General features: G+C 46.3%; 1 long non-coding RNA gene across 1 annotated transcript; it reads left to right on the top strand.

Moving 5' to 3' along the window:
• Positions 1-7063: 7063 nt before the first annotated feature.
• On the top strand, positions 7064-16433 carry LOC117036173 (uncharacterized). The gene is made up of 4 exons (XR_004425328.1): positions 7064-7120; positions 7908-8021; positions 11283-11400; positions 16159-16433. It is a non-coding gene; the product is annotated as an uncharacterized LOC117036173 (long non-coding RNA).
• The last annotated feature ends 120 nt before the right edge of the window (positions 16434-16553 follow it).

The raw sequence follows: 16553 nt of genomic DNA, 5'->3' as shown, positions 1-16553 counted from the left end.
AGTATCTCCAAGGTGACAGGAGAGAACATGGGAAGGCTGTTGAGCTGGTTGATAATTGGAAGGCCGGGAAGGCAACTAACAGTTGCTGTGATTTACTATGTGCCAGGCCCATACCAGGGGCTCTTTCCATCTCGCATCTGTTGCCTTTCCTCTGGACTCAGAACTGCCCTTAAAACCAATCATGAAAAGGAGTCTGGAAGTCGAGACTGCCACAGCCTTAGCCAGCTTTCCCATGGGCCCCAGAATACCATGAATGATAATAATATTCACACTAATAAGGCCACTAATAATAGTGATAAAAATAGCATATATTCCGTGCCTGTTAACTATGTGCTAGACACTGTGCTAAGCATTTTCTATGGATTATCTTATTTCATCTTCATAAGAACCCTATGGGTTAGAATTTGACAGATGAAAAGGCTGAAGCAAAACGAGCTTTACAAAATTCCCAAGGTCGGGGTGAGAAGCACTGGGATGTGGGCACAGGAAGTCTGACCCCCAGGTCCACATGTCCTCCACACCCCGTTGTCCAGAAGTAGGTCACGCAAGGCAGCAGAGGGAAGCAGGAAGCTTAGATGGCTGGCCAGCCAGAAGATGGTCACTTCTAGAGACAGCCTGGTACATCACAATAGTAGAGTTTGGGTCAGATAATATAAAATACCCACTTCAGACTGTTGGGAGTATTACCTGAGATGCCGAGAGCCAGTGCCTTCTCTTTCCAAGACAGAGCTCTCAATACTTTCCAGAGACAACCGGGGTGGTTTGGCCACTCCCACAGCCTTATGTACTTCTCTCTCATCTTCCAGTCAACTTGCCTCTTTCATCATATTTCTGAAAGATCCTCTTTTCCATTCTTTCCCCCTTCTTAACTGTGCCTTATCCTGCCAACACTACCTACAAATAATGCCAACGTTTAGCCCTCAGGAACACAGAGATGGCAGCTATCTGATGAAACGTCAAGAAGCAATTATTTGCAGCTGGATTCCTTTGGTCATGATATTGCAGACCTGGCTGAGTTCAGCTAGATATGCCGAGGGTGTGTCTCCAGGCACGGCCATTGGTGGCCTAACCAACAGCCACTCCCTGTCCCCACGGCCTCTACTAATTTGCTGGCAGGCAGCAGGCAACCATGGGCTTTAGGAGAGACTTTACAGGATGAATCTTGATTTTCCCAAGCCAATGGTGACTCCTTAGGAACAGTGGTTGACAGGCATGGGCCTGTGCTGCAAGCCGGGCGAAGGAGTCATGGGAAGTCCACTGGAGGCTCCAGGGATGCAAGGAAGGAATGTCCTCTTCTGGGGACAAGGGAAAGCTTGGGGCTGCAGCAACCATCAAGCAACTACTTAGTGGCAAGCATGAGGCCAGAAGCCAACAGGCTGAAGTTGGTAGAGCAGGAAGGTGGAATGAGCCTGGGTCCTCCAGGATGTTCTGAAAGCAAACTAATGAATCCTGGAACTGGCTCACCTCCATATTTCATATAGTGTCACACTTGAAGTCCCTTTGAGGCTCCAACTTCTTTTCAGTTGTAACTTCTATTACATGCAGCTGAAAGCACCCTGATACAACAGCCCCCAATGGGATGGGTACAAGGTCCAAATCTGCACCACACTGAGGGCAGGGGGGGAACTTTAGCTACGAACTCCCCAGATCTGTGGGCAAAATGAAAGTGAATAAGTGGAAAGTTATGTAATGAACTTTCCTTGAGACCGGAAAAAGTGTCAAAGCACTCTACAATCAAACCTAATTGAAAACAACAGCTCTTTAATCTAAATTTACAACATAATCAGCCTTCTGGTTACCTAATTATAATTAAATTAGATTGGCAATGTATTTCATAGATGCTATTAAAAGCATGAAAAGAAAAAGCCGCATTTGGAAACTGCTGTATCTGTTCACTCTCTGTGAGAGCCAAGTGTGAAAAGCAGCTCCCTGGGCTTTAAATTTGGAGACCTGGTTTTTAGTCCTGCCTCTGCTCAAACTGGCTGTGTGACTGTAGGCAGGTCACTTAGCTCAAAGTCTCTCTCTGTCTTCTTGTCCACAGGAATTCAAGCAAACACAAAGTGTCATCGTTCATTTGTTTTGCCCTTTCTTGAACATCACGTAACTACAATCCTACACAATGCATTTGTGTGTGTGTGTCTCCTAAGAAGCCTACTACAATTTTTAGGGTGCTTTATTGCCAAAGAAATGATGTGCCCTAACTAGCAACGATTTCGACTGTTAAGCATTAAACAACCCTTGGGGCCCCAAGATTGCACAAGCAGGAAGTCAGCTTGTGCAAGCCATACAGCCCCTAAGTAGGGCAAACTTCCCAACATTCACTGTAGAGGCAGCCCAGGAGATGATGAAGGATGGTCAAGGAGAACTCTCCCAGAGGGTGGCGGCAGGGTCATAAAGAACAATGGACGAAGGACCTCCCCCAGAAATCCGAATGGGCCCTCATGAAGAAACTTGCCACCCGCGATCCCACTTCCTCAGTGCCTGTCCAGCAGGAGCCCACAATTGTCGGGGGCCAAGGGCTATTCTGTCTGCCCTTCTTCCCCTTTCTGAAAACAGATTTGTATCGTGGTCCTGCCCTTTCTGCTGTACCTCTGTGAATGGAGTGTGGAGGTCAGGATATTTAAATAACTTGTCCTTTTAGTTTATATGTCACCAAAGCAAGAGAAGCCACATCCAAACTCGAGAGAGGACTGCACGTCTTTGGCTTTGAGCTGGATGCAGTGACCCGAGAGGTCTCTGGATTGTCTCCCTTGGGGAGGAAGGACATGAGGGGGTTCTGGGAGGGAGGCAGGAAGAAAGGTACACACAGATATTTAGCTTGTCACCAAGGATTCATGACCTTCTTTTGGAGTGTGGCGTTGTCACTAGGGAGCTGCTGCTGCCCTACCGGGAACCACATTTCTGAGCCCACTTGCATTTTTTTTTAAATTGAGGTGAAATTCATAAAACATAAAATTAACATTTTAAAGTGTAACTTGGAAGGCATTTAGAACATTCACAGTGGTGTGCAGCCATCCCTCATATCAAGTTCCAAAACATTTTCATCACCCAAAGGAGGGAACTCTGTATCTAATAAGCAATTACTCCCCAGCCCCTCTCTCCCTAGCCTCTGGCAACCACCAGTCTGCTTTCTGTCTCTATAGGTTTACCTGTTCTGGATGTGTCTTATAATCACGCCATCCATATGTGGCCTTTTGTGCTTGCATTCTTCCACTTAGTGTAATGTTTTCCAGGTTCATCCATGTTGTAACACATATCAGTTCTTCATTCCTTGTTATGACTGAATAATATTCTGTGGTATGGACATACCACAGTTTGTTTATCCATTAACCTGTTGATGGACATTTGGGCCATTTCCACTTTTTGGCTGCTATGAACATTCGTGTACAAGTATTTGAACATTTGTTTTCAATTCTTTTGGGTACCTACTGAGGAGTGGAAGTGCCGGGTCATATGGTAATCCTCTACGTTGAACTTTCTGAGGAATGGCCATATTGTTTTCCACAGCATCAGTTCCCTTGCATTTTGGTGACTGACTCGTCCTCACCAATGGCAAGTGACTGGAAGGAATGTTTGTCACACACGGGCAGGCGTGCTTCCCTACAGTCTCTGCCGACTTGTGGCTGAGCACAGGGGACGCCAAGGTTGTAGGGGAGGGAGGAGCTACAAGATGAAAGGACCTGGGTTCCTGGATGAGGGCTGCCTGACCAGAAACACTCACATGCCATGGTGTAAACAGTTTATACTGTGTTAAACCACTAAGACTTCAGGATTTACCTGTCACAGCAGCTGGCATTATCTTAACTAATACATCGTTCAAGTTCCATCATTTAATTTCCAGATTCCTAGTAGAGTTCAACCTATATGATGTACCCTACATCTCAACTGGCCGATATCAAAAAACAGATTCATCATTTCTATTCTAGACAGGAATATGATGTCTGCAGGAGTCAGAAAGCATTCAAACTAGCTGAAGCAAAAGAAGTGTCTTTTATAAGGCTACTGCGAGCTCATGGACTTTGGAGACAGAAAACAAAGTACATCCAAGCTCGTGCAAATGACCAAAGGCATAGCAAAGGAATGGTGGTGGGTGGCGGGGTGGGGGGACACAGGTCCCTGAGTGCCAGTCAATGGGGGCATCACACAGATGCAGGTAGAGAACTTTTTCAATTTCAGTTTTGCACTGAGTTACTGTTGCAGGTACGTTGAACATGAAACCTCCAGTATTGCTATGTGTTTGATATTTATTTCCAGGCAAACTCTGGTCCCCAGGTACGGACTATCTCTCTCTGCTAGGATGAGGGTCCAGATTGCCATGAGGAGCCAAGGCAAGTACCATCTCCACCTCCTCACCCAGGGCCCAGGTGGTCTCTGGTCTCTGCTTCTCTCTGGATAGTTGTGCCACGCTCTGCACCGCAGACTGCCATCTTCTGTTTGCTTCTCCTCTCCCAGGCATGGCTCCTCACAGGAGGTGGGGGGGGTCCAGCCCTTTTCCTTGAATATCCAGACTGCATTGGCTTCTTTGTTGCCTCTGAAATTTTAGATTGCACATGGTCCACCCCCATCTGTCACCTGGAAATATTGACTTGTGCGGCTGGTTCTCTTTTTAGTGAGTGTTTATCTCATCTCTTAAGGGAGAAGGCGGGGCTACAGTTTCATGCCTGGGTCAGGGCCTGGCTCCCCACGTCATTCTGTGATCTCAAGGCAATTGATTTAACATTTGTAAGCTTCGGTTTCCTCATCTACAAAATGGATAGACTAATATACCTACCTCAGTGTTCTTGCAAATACTATATATTTATTTTTTTAAAAATCAGACAATGCAAGCAAAGTGCTTAGTAGGGATCCTGATACACAGCGAAAGTTCTCAGTTCTTCTGGTCCTAACTCCTTCCTCTGGCCAGCAGGAGCTTGGGGAGCAGCAGATGGAATCAGGGAGTCAGTCTGCTTCTCGGACCTTCAGAGGATCAGGATGCAATGAGGAGCTTTGGGAAAGGTTCCTGGCCCCTCCCCTATGCAACTGGATCCCACTCCCAGGGTTGGGCGTGGGAACTGAGATTCTGATAATCAGCTGCCCTTGACACCCCCAGGAAGACCCCACCAGGCTGGCTAGGCCACCTCCAGTAGAACACAGGGAGAAAATGCCAATCTCAGCCTAAAGCAGTCATCCCCCTGCAGTCAGAAGGGTCTCCCCCTCTCTCCTATAAGCCCTTGTTCAAGATCCCCTCGACAGGTTGGCAGCTGTCTCCCTCCATCTCCTTCCTGGTCCTTCATAGCCCTTCTCACTACTGGACTCTGAGGTGTGTGCACTTTACATCATCTGTCGCCTCACTCCTGGATGCCCCTGGTAGTGCCTAGCACACAGTAGGTGGTAAGGACATAGGTGGTGAATAAAAGAAGAGCCAGACTCTGTTGAATCTCCCTTTCTCATCCCTTAACAAGATCTCGGGCAGATTCCGGAGTTTTGGGATGTCCTTCCTTATTTAAACTCAGCCCAGTCTGGTTTAGGACTCTAATCTCTTATCCGATTCCAAGGTCACCCCTTCCCTACCACACTTGGGCTTGGGCTCTGGGGACTTGAGTGGGGACAGGCAGTCTGCTTTGCACCTCCTCCCACCACCTGCACCAAAGGAAGTTTGGTCTGCCTTTGAGAAAAACCTCCCCTTCTCCAGCTTGTCAAGAGTTGCGGGCTGGGAGTGAACAATTCGGGGCAGAGGCCAGAGGTCTCCTGGTACAACTGGTGCATGGCAGTCCTCTCTGGGTTGGTAGGTGCTGCTTCAGTGGCTAATCCTTACTGGATGGGGGTGGTTGCTAGATGCTAGTGCCTTGTGGGTGCAGGCATGAGTTCCCGTGAACCCCAGGGGACCTCCACTCTAGTTCCTTGAGTGAACGATCTGGTTCCACTCTACCACACACCTAAGCTACCCCCCTGGCAGTTACACTCACAGCTTCTCGCTGCTGGGGTTCTTCTGCCCAGAGGCAGCCACCTCCCACCTTGTCCCCTGGGCACCTGAGGAAGTCACACACGTGGGTATTCAGGTAGACAGGTGCCTGACAGATGAATAGACAGGTGCCTGACCTAGCCCTGCCATTTCTCTGCAGCCCTCTTCTCCCCGGCTCAGTGAGGCTCATCTGGAGATCAGCATGTCCAGGGCTTGGGTACTATCTGATCGGGATGGGGTGCCAGGCTCCCCCTCCTGCAGACACCCCAATCCCTCCCTACGAGGTTCTTTTGAAAGCTTTCCCCGTCACGGGGCTTGGTGGTACAATGAGCAGCACAAAGCAGCAGCCCCTCCCTCCCACATATATGCCTGGGGAAGGAAAAGAAATTGCCCCTCTTAGCCCCCCTCACATGGCACGAAGTGACTCCCTGTCCTCATCAGCCTTGGTGATGTCCCAGAGGGCAAGTCCCACTTTACAGCCTTGGTCCAACAACCAAGCACTTGTTGTTCTTTTGATCAAAGCTTCCAGGCTTGAAGGCTCTGCCAATTGCAGTGAGCCCACGGACCTTGGGAAAGTCAAGCTCCTAAGAGAGCAGTAAAAGTAAAATTATTAGTTCCTCCCTCCCCACTTTCCTCCTTTACTTCTCCAGTGGCCGAAGGAACATAAACTGACTTCCAGAGAGTGGCCTTTGAAGAAAGGGGCAGGATCTTCCCTGCTCTAAGTGGCTACACGGCCAACCTGGTGGACATGACGGCTGAAGCTGCCAACTATCTTGGGCTCCACATGATAAAGGTGCCAGAGCAACAGATCAGAAGGAGTCTGGGTTCCTGACAATCACAGAACCGCCTTTCCAACCCAGGCTATTTGCCTTTGGCTCATTTACATGAGAGAGAGAGACATACCTTATCTTGTACAAGCAATCTTTTCAAGCTTTCTGTCTCTCACAGCCAAACCTCATGCTGTGAATCTGGCTGTAAGCTGGAGGACTGCTCTTTTACGGAAAAATTATTTTCTTGATATAATCAGAATCGAAAGATGAGTGGAAGGGAAATGACTTTTGCATGATGATTTGATGTTCTCTAAACGTGTCTGTGCACGACTTAAATGGTCTCTCCTACTGCAGGTGGTGCCTGTCGCATGCTTTAGGGAAATCTCAGATGTTTCATAGTCAAACCCAGGTAAGAATTTGGTTCCTAAGATTCACTAGCTGTGTGGCTTTGAGCAAGTTACGCAAGATTTCTGCACTTCAGTTTCCCGTTTTAGTAAATAAGAATAACAATATCTGCCTTGAGGAGTTCACCGAACACATTTTTGTTGTACATTCTTCTACCTACATGACTTTATGCTGGAAATATCATGAAGAAAAAGACAGATAAGGCCTCAACCTTCATGGGGCTTGAAGTCCAGTGATGGAGGGATGATAAAGAAAGCAAATTAATAAGCAAACAGAATAATCACAGTAAACAGTTGACTGTAAAGGCGAACAACAGTGTGGGAGCACTGAGAACCGGGAAATCATCCCCTCTAAGGACTAAAAGAATAACCCCACATATAGCTCTGAGCACACTCACCTTACCAGAAGCGGCCAGACCTGTTCCCCTGGCACCATGCAGCTTGTGCACAGCTCCTACCAGGGTAATCCAATCTGTTCTTCTTCTATCCATTTGACGATGGAGGGAAGGGGGGATGGACAGACAGAAAGCCTCACACAGACTGCCAGCAGGGAGTTATTGGCTGCAGACCCTGCCTGGCACAGACCCTCCACTGAACTGGCTTTGTCCCTTTACGTAATGGGCACCACCTGTGTCCCAGGAAAGGCGATTGGCGTCAGTTAGTTCTCATTGAGCCCAAGTTGGCGTAGCAGCCTGGCTCCCCTCCCAGGTAGTGGCATTGGAAGTCGCCAGCTCCTAAGCTGAATGTCTTTCACTTCCTAATGACCTCGACTGGTGTTCTCTTCCCACGTAGACGGGGCCCACCAGGCCCACAGCTGCCACCATCATGAGAAACCAGAGCTAAGTACTCAGACCCACATGAACCACTGTGTGCCTGGAGGGGCCAGAGGTGGGCACAGAGGACAAGGTAAGCAAAGGAGGGCCTCTGAAAATTCCACTTCTAGCTTTCATCCTTAGAATTTCATTCAGTATAGAAAATAGGCAGTGTAGAATTGGTGGTACTGCGTGGCACCTAAGTGGGTATTATGAAGGCAGACACACAGGAGATCAAATCCCTCCTTAGCTGTTTCCAGTTGCTTGGTCTTGGGTAAGTTACTTAACCTCCCTAAGGCTTGGAAACTCCATCTTTATTGGGCATGGTAATCATAGTACCTGTCGCAAATTTGGGGAAAGGAATAAATAAAAGAATCCATGTAAACACACTTAGGAAACATTCAGTGTGTGTTTGCTATGATCCATCTTCACTCAACAAATGTCTTTGAGCATCTAATGTGTGTGAGGCCCTGTTCTCGGCTCTAGACATACGAAGACAAACAACAAAGCTGGAAGGACTGTTGAAAGTCATCTCATCTGGTGACTATCCATTTTGTAGACTGCAAGCCATCTAAACTGGGTGAAACACCCTCTGACCTATCTACCGAACTGTGCACGTAGCATTTGCCATGTAACAAACCACCCCGAAACTTAGTGACTTTCAGCGATAAACAATTCTACTTTCTCATGACTGGGGGTTACTTGATCAATTCTTCTGGTCTGGACCAGAGCTGGTCTTGGCCCTCACCCAGATATCTGTAACTACTCTCCTCGTGGTCTCTCAACTTCCAGGAGGCTATGGTGGGCTGGTTCACAGGTGCCAGAAAGTCCCACAGTGAGAGAAGGCAAGCTCCAACTCACAGCAGTTTCCAAACCTCTGCCTGTGACGCATTAGCTATCATTCCATTGGCCAAAGCAAGCCACAAGGCCAAGGACAGAGTCTGTATGAGAGAGGCCCACCCAAGGACATGGAACCAGGGAAGCAAGAACAAATGGGGGCCATCACTGCCATAGTCAACCATGCTGAGCCATTCCCATTTTCCAGAGGAAAAAGAATTTGACAATAAGAAATTAGAGAAGGAAGATATGGGAACCACATATTATGTGCTTCGGTGGTCCCCAAATGTTTTCGATCACATATCCCTGTATTAATCAGCTCAGGCTGCCATAACAGAATACCACAGACTGGGGGGCATATCACCACAGAAATGTATTTCTCACAGGCTGGAGGCTGGCAGTCTGAGACAAGGTGCAGTGTGACCGCGTTCTAGTGAGAGCTCTCTTCCTGGCTTGCAGATGGCCGTCTTCTCAATGTGGGTTCACATGGTCTTAGCTCTGTGTGCGCACGGGGGACGCGGTCGGGGGGAGAAAGAGAGGACTCTCTCTTCCTCTTCTTATAAAGCCACCAATCCTATTGGATTAGAAGCCCATCCTCCTGACCTCCTTTAACATTAGTTACTTCCTAAAAGCCCTAATTCCTTATGGTCACAGTGGGGGTCAGGGCTTCAACATAAACATTTGTTGGGGGTGCAGGGGACACATTTCAGTCCATAGCAATTCCTAATTTTTTTTTAAATTTTGCATCTCCAATATATGCATACATATGCATATATATGTATACATTACACACCTGTGCCATTCAATAGAAATTTTAAGGAGATGAGTTAAAATAAAGGTAATGTTTTTAAATGTTCATTTTGATGACTCTCTACTATTCATAACTAATATCCCACGGCACAACATACACAAAGAGTGAGTTTCATTGTTAACGACAGTGGATGTAAACCCATCTTTCAAGGGAACTTCTTAATCATTTTAATTTGTGGGAGCGAAGGGACTGACTTCTTGTCAGGTCTCATTTTCACCTCACAATGTGCTAATACAGAGTTCATACCAGCCTCATCAGCTCTGCTCATTTCTTGTTGTTTTACTGAGACTTGTACTATTAATATTGTCTTGAATCCATAGTCTCCCCACAATACTCTATTAAGACCATCTTCTTCCATTTCGTAGGGATTAGTTTAGCTAAAACTAGATTGCGTAATTGGTAAATCCATTAACCAAGCACACCTGGGCCATCCGACCTCAAATCCCCCTGAGAGCTGAGGCACAGATGAGGTTACCACTGCTGGCCCCCACGTGATGGAGCTCTTCAGGCCACCGACCCCCACCCTGTCATGGATGACAGAGGATCCTCGGACACACCCACTGAGGGAAGCCACGAGTGCTGATCTGAACCTCAAGAGACTAGGAAAGTATAAGCATTTTCTTATTTTTTTTTGGCCCCAAAGCTCCACTATTTTTTCTCACAACCCCGTAGATTGTGGTAGACAACCCACTTAGCGACCACTGATTGGCTTTATCAAAGATAAGTATAAGGTTTTGCACATGATATTAAAATTTAAAACAATCCTTATGGCCAATGTCAATAACAACTGAATAGCTAATGTAAAGTATCTGGAAGGAGGGCGTGGTCTTAACGTAAAATTGGAAATACATGACATTCTGGGCCTTCTCCTCATAAGAAACTAAAAAAGCTTCATATTTGCATCAGTGTGTGGCCCTCCAAAGGGACATGTGGTCCCTCTCAATTCCCTCCCCCAGACCACACACTGGGCTTTCGGATGCCAGTCCTATGTTGTATGAGTTTCCTACAGCTGTCATAACAGATTGCCACAGATTTGGTGGCTTAAAACAACAGAAATTTGTTCTCTCATGGTTCTAGAGGCTGGAAGTCCAAAATCAAGGTGTCGGCAGGACCATGTTCCATTTGGAGGCTCTAGGGGAGAATCCCTCTTTGACTAGCTTCTGCTGTTGTCAGTATTCTTTGGCTTGTGTCCCTTTGTGACGTGTTCACACTGCCTTTTTCTCCATGCATCTGTCTTCTCTGTGTGTCCTTCATCCAGACATTTGTCATCAGATTTAGGGCCTACCCAGGTAACTCAGGATAAAGTCCTTGTCTCAAAACCCTTAACATAATTACATCTGCAAAGACCTCATTTCCAAACAAGTTCACATTTGCAGGTTTTGAAGGTCACCAGTCTAACCACTGCACACGTCCTCCCCACAATTTTAGTGGATGAAGGGAGGCCCAGAGGAGAGTCAGGGCACAGCGTGGACCAGGTTGTCTTTCCTTCTTGTGCCATGTCGTGCTTCTCTGAGCACCATGCTTCATCACAGAAGGCTTCACCCTGCAAAGAAGCACTTCTTCAATGTCTTTCACAATGAACTTGTGTTTTCTGCTGGGAAGGAAGTGTCTGTGATTTAGGAAAGCAATTTCCTGCCCTTTAAGAACCCTAAAGGCTCCTTCTTCCTGTCTTTCCATTACCATTTACATGAATTTCTTCTCCTCTAGGACTCTTCAACGTATTCTCTAGAAAACTAGCAGCCGGCTTTCTGATCTCTGGGGAAGGAAGCAGCCATCTGGGATTTTGTCCGTGGGCACAGTAGCAGAGAAGAGGAGCCAGCCAGGGGTAAAGAAAGCTCTTACCTAACAGGGAAGGGGACATTTCCTCTTGGCCTCAGAGTCAAACCACTTTCAAGTTCTCTGATCAGGGTTGTTTGTTGTATTCAGCAAATAAGAATGCAGGATGCCCCGTTGAATTTGTATTTTAGATAGACAATGAGTAGTTTTTTAGTATACATATGTCCCACGCAATATTTTAAAATCTACTTAAAATGCAATACAGTATTTGGAACATACTTCTATTTTTTACATTATTCATTGTTTATCTGAAATTCAAATTTAACTGAACTGAGTATCGTGCATTTTATCTGTCAATCCTACGAATGACCTTCCCTGCCTCCCTCTCTTCCTTCCTTCCTTCTTTCTTTCCTTCCAATGAGCCTACTCTCTGCGATGTCCTATATAATAAAAAGGCACTAGTAAAGCATAATGCTTTCCTTCAAAGTATTCACAGCATAGTGGAGGAGACAACCTGGTGACATATACCTTTCACACAATGTGATCCATCCCCGTCCTAATGTTCATACAAATTGTTTGAGGGACACAAAGGAAGAAATAATTCTGAATGGGGTAGAGCTGGATAAGGAGCCGACCCCGACAGACAGGTGTAAAGCAGCGGAAAGGGGTTCAGGCTGGGGCACAGCAAGTGGCAAGACAGAGCAAGAGGAAGACGTGCTCTGCGACGGGAGCATGGAAGTTCCACTGTGACTGGGTTGGTGACACAGGAGCTGTGTGTGTCTGTGGGGATGCTGGCGGATGTCCGGAGAGAACACCCAAAAGCTTGTTTGGAGTCAAGAGTGAAGGGCTCTAACACCTTGCAGAGGAGTTGGAGCTTTCTTTGATGGGACTCAGGGGACTGAATCTACCAATGGACAATGCCAGACCATAGAAGACACTAGAAATGACCACAACCTCTGCAGCCACCTTCCCAGGAAGCCAAACCACCACATCTGCAGCAAGTGGGCTAGAAAGGTCAGGATTCGGTCAATGCCCGCCAGCTTCCCTATTTTTCGCCCCTGCTTCCCACTCAGACCAAGCACATAAAATGCCCCACTTCTAGTTAGCGGCCTCCAGCTTCCCCAGGTCAACAACCTCCAACCAGGACACACCTGAAAGTCCTCCTTTTTCTTTCCGTAAACATCCCTACTCCCCTGCCTGCCTTCGAGTTTCTGCTCTGAATAAATAGCTTTTAAGTGTCTTTCAGTTATTTCCTCAGTACAGACTATACACATTGCTTTTTAAGGGAGGACGGGGCAATGGGAGTAGTTGGCCCTGTGGAAACTGATACCTTAATATATGCTGCTAATATAACCACAGATAGCAAAATCTGCTTTTTGAGACCCTTTGCAATCTACACACACAAACACACACACGCACACGCACACACATGCATGTGATTTTTTTTTAATGTTTATATTCACCTGAATATCCCCAAATTCTTTCATATTGTAAAGAAAGGCTTTGAATCTTTAAAGTACAGTTTAAAAATAAGAATATTATTGTATTGTTAAAGTTACCCTTAAATTTTCTTTTGGTTTAATATTTCATTTTGCCTTGTAGTAGATTGCACCATTGACTTCAATTTCTCGTCCTTCTCTGTATCCACACCCTCAGCCATTTGACTCTGCAGCACCTCCCACTAAATGGGTGGAGCCCCTTGATGTTGAACCTGGCCATGTGACCTGCTTTGGCCAATGAGATATTAGTAGATGTGACTCAAGTAGAGATTTGAAACAGGCTTACTCATTGGGACTTGGGCTCTTGCCCTCTTCTGTCTCCCTGCGAAGAACATGCTCCATTTATTCTGCTGGTCACAGGAAGAGGATGGGAGTCAGGTAGATTTGAGTCACCCCCAGCCAAGCACAGTTTAGATTAGACAACCTCCAGCTGGCCCACAGACCAAGCGTTAAATGGTTATTTGTTGATGCCTCTGGAATTTTGTGGTTGTTTGTTATAGAGCACTTCTGTACCAATACTTAACTGTCACACCCCTTGGTTTCAGAATTTCAAGACATTTTTCATTACCATGAATATGTAATTATTAAGAGCAAATCCTATTGGTTGCCTACCCAAATCCATGCCCCCTGCCATTCTTTCCTGCTCGTAGAGGCTTGATTATTTTTCAGTAGTTGACCCTCTGCAAAGTCCAGATAAGTGCTCAGAGACCGTGTCCTCTTCAACCTCAGGGGCCAAAATCATGATTGATCCAAGTCAATTGTGTTTTGCTGGCAATTCATTTAGGAGAGAGCACATAACACAAACACAGTTATAACCAATTAAATGTGCGAAGTCTGTTGAGGAGCTTTCTAGAAAGGCTTTTCTCCTCTGTAAAAGAAACTCATGAGATGATGCTTCCTTTTGGAACCGCTGCCACCAGCTCAGGACCATGAGGAGAGTGACTAGAGGACAAACCAACATTCGAGGAGAACAGATTGAGAAGAGCCTGAGTCCCAGAGGCCACTGAGGAGCCATCCCACAGCAAGCTTCTGAGCGTCACTAACACGAGGCTACTTGTTACGTGTCCTTGTTGTATGGGCCACATTTCCTTCGTTTCTGTTCCTTACAGCTTCATTCTTCCTAACCAATTCTGATGCTTCCCTAGAAGAGGAAAATCCAAGTTAAGGAGAAGGAAGTATTGATTTCCTTTTCTTCACTATGTTTTTATCAGGTGGTTCATTATTGGGACAAGGCCTCTAACAAAATCTTCACAGATGGGCTTTAAAATGTGAGCTCCCCTCGATGCCTCTGAGATTCGAGTCTGAGGGTTTTCACCATGGCTATAACGTGTTCTGCAATGACTTCTGACCTCACCGCTGTGACTCTGTGATGTTTTGCCCAGTGATGTGAGGACCCTTGAGGACAACTTCAGAACCGGGGGCGGATCGGAAAACGCAGGAAGAATTTCAACAAGCATAACGTTCCTTGGTGACGGCCCCTCCTTCCAAAGAGAGACTCCCAGGGTCTATTACCCTTATGTGGCCAAGGTGAAATTGGAACTTTTTAAGTAGTGGCAGCTAAATTATAAAAAGTGAAACCAATCCACAAGAATGATGTTTCTCCATCCAGTACCAGGAGCATATGATACATTTGCTTAGTCGATACACTTCACTTCCATAGGTAACACACTAAAATGTCATTAGATTTTATTTTAAATTATTTTATTAATTTTTTTTTAATTATGCTGATAATTTAGGTAATTTGACTATCTCCCTCTCCTGCCATACTGTGTTCAGCAGAAAACAGCTCAGGCCAAATTATCACTCAACCATTCATTTTGTTAAAACAGAATTTCAGGCCACTCTCTGGACTTGCCAAACTTTCTCCCACTCCTGGGCCACTGCTTTCTCTCTCTCTTTGATTTTTCCTGGAATGTCTCTCTCCACCACTCACTGCCTGGCCAACTCCTCATCATCTGGCAATGTAAGATTTGAGTGTTAATTCCTTTCTGAAGCCTTGCCTGGACCCCCGAGGCAAAGCTGCAGGAGGAGAGGTTGAAGTTAGGCCCACCTGATTTGGGATCCAGTTTTGTCTCTAATTGGCTAGGTGACCTCAGCAGAGGAGCCCAGCTTTTGTCAGGCAAGTCTCAGCTTCCTCTCTTATGTGAGAATAAGAGGAGCTCACATGAGGGGCCCTGGCACAGAGTAAGGTCTCCATATATTTTATCTCTTGTTACTGGATACCTTCCTGCAGAATCATAAAGCTTTATAGCCAGAAGGGGCTTCAGAATAGCTCCTCAACCTTTGCGGTACAAATAAATCACCTGGGAATCCTGTCAAAATGCAGGATTCTGGGGTGGCCGGTTAGCTCAGTTGGTTAGAGCGTGGTGCTGGTAACACCAAGGTTGCCGGTTTAATCCCCATATGGGCCACTGTGATCTGTGCCCTCCTTAAGAAAAACAAAAACAAAAAGATGAAGATGCAGGATTCTGACTCAGTAGTTCTGGGGCAGGACCTGAGATTCTCGTGTGTTTCTTACAACTTCCATGATGGTGCAGGCGCTGCTGGTCCCAGAACCATGCTTTGAACAGCAAGGGTAGGAGACGCTGAGCTCCTGCTCATTCCAGAGATGAGGAGCCTGAGGTCTGAGAGGGGATGTTTCTAGGCCAAGGGGATCCAGAGAGCTGCTGAGAAAGGCCACACAGAACACAGGCCTCCTGGTGGAGTTTAATGGGAGATTCACTTTTTTAAAAGCAATCCACATCTGAAACAACCCTGTGAAGTTTATCTATGCATTGAGAATTGATGTCTCCACCCCAAGAGCCAAACGCTCCATTCCTTGAGTGAAGTAAACTTTATTCTTGACTCTGAGATGCGAGAAAGAGGGAGTAAGACGGACATTGTCAAGAGCAAAGGCATTGGGGGAGACTCGGAAACATATTACCCTGAAATCTGTGGCCTAAAACATAGCTTAAAATGAGCAGCCATGGGCTTTTGCTCTTCTCATTACATCCTTAAACAGTCAACGTTTTCTGGAAACTGTGCAGGAATAGTAATTGCCTTTCCAGGTTTCCGACATTAGGGAAATAGACACAACTCATTCATTCCTCTTGGGGAAGCATCCAGGCTAAAGCAACTCCACCGTGTGACAAACTGAAATGGATCCTGCAGCTTCGCTAAGTGTACTCCAGAGTTACAGTAAGACTATGTGTGCATCATGTGACGCCTTCTGTGGTGCTACCTGACGGCCTGTCACATTGACCTTCACCGTGTGTTCGACTGATTTTCCCCCCACACCTGACCTTCTCTCTTACTTGACTCATCCACAGCTCCACCCACGATCCTCAGCACCGCTAGAAAGGAACGAACTTCAGAAAATACACAGCACCCCTATTCACAGAAAGTGCCAGAATCTACCGGACCCCGAACACTGTCCTTTTGAGAAGGCATGACTCAATCTTAAGAAGCAAGATCTGATACTTAACAATCTTCCATGTTCCACAAGTCCTGTTGGTGTCAACAAAGGTTTTCCCCTCAGCTGCTGGAAGGAAGAAGAAATGGAAACGATCTGTCAGGTATCACTGATGCCTAAAAGTCTACAGGTGCCCAGAGGTGCAAGTACCTGGGAAAAATAAATCAATTCTTCTGCATTATAACAACCATTATTCCCGCGATTCTTTTCATTCCCTATGAAAGCGTAACCAGCAAACTCCCACAGGTCTCT

The sequence above is a fragment of the Rhinolophus ferrumequinum genome, chromosome 16, assembly GCF_004115265.2.
Source record: "Rhinolophus ferrumequinum isolate MPI-CBG mRhiFer1 chromosome 16, mRhiFer1_v1.p, whole genome shotgun sequence".
Lineage (NCBI taxonomy): Eukaryota > Metazoa > Chordata > Mammalia > Chiroptera > Rhinolophidae > Rhinolophus > Rhinolophus ferrumequinum.
Note: the sequence above shows the minus strand (reverse complement) of the source record. Positions and strands in the feature narration are given on the sequence as shown.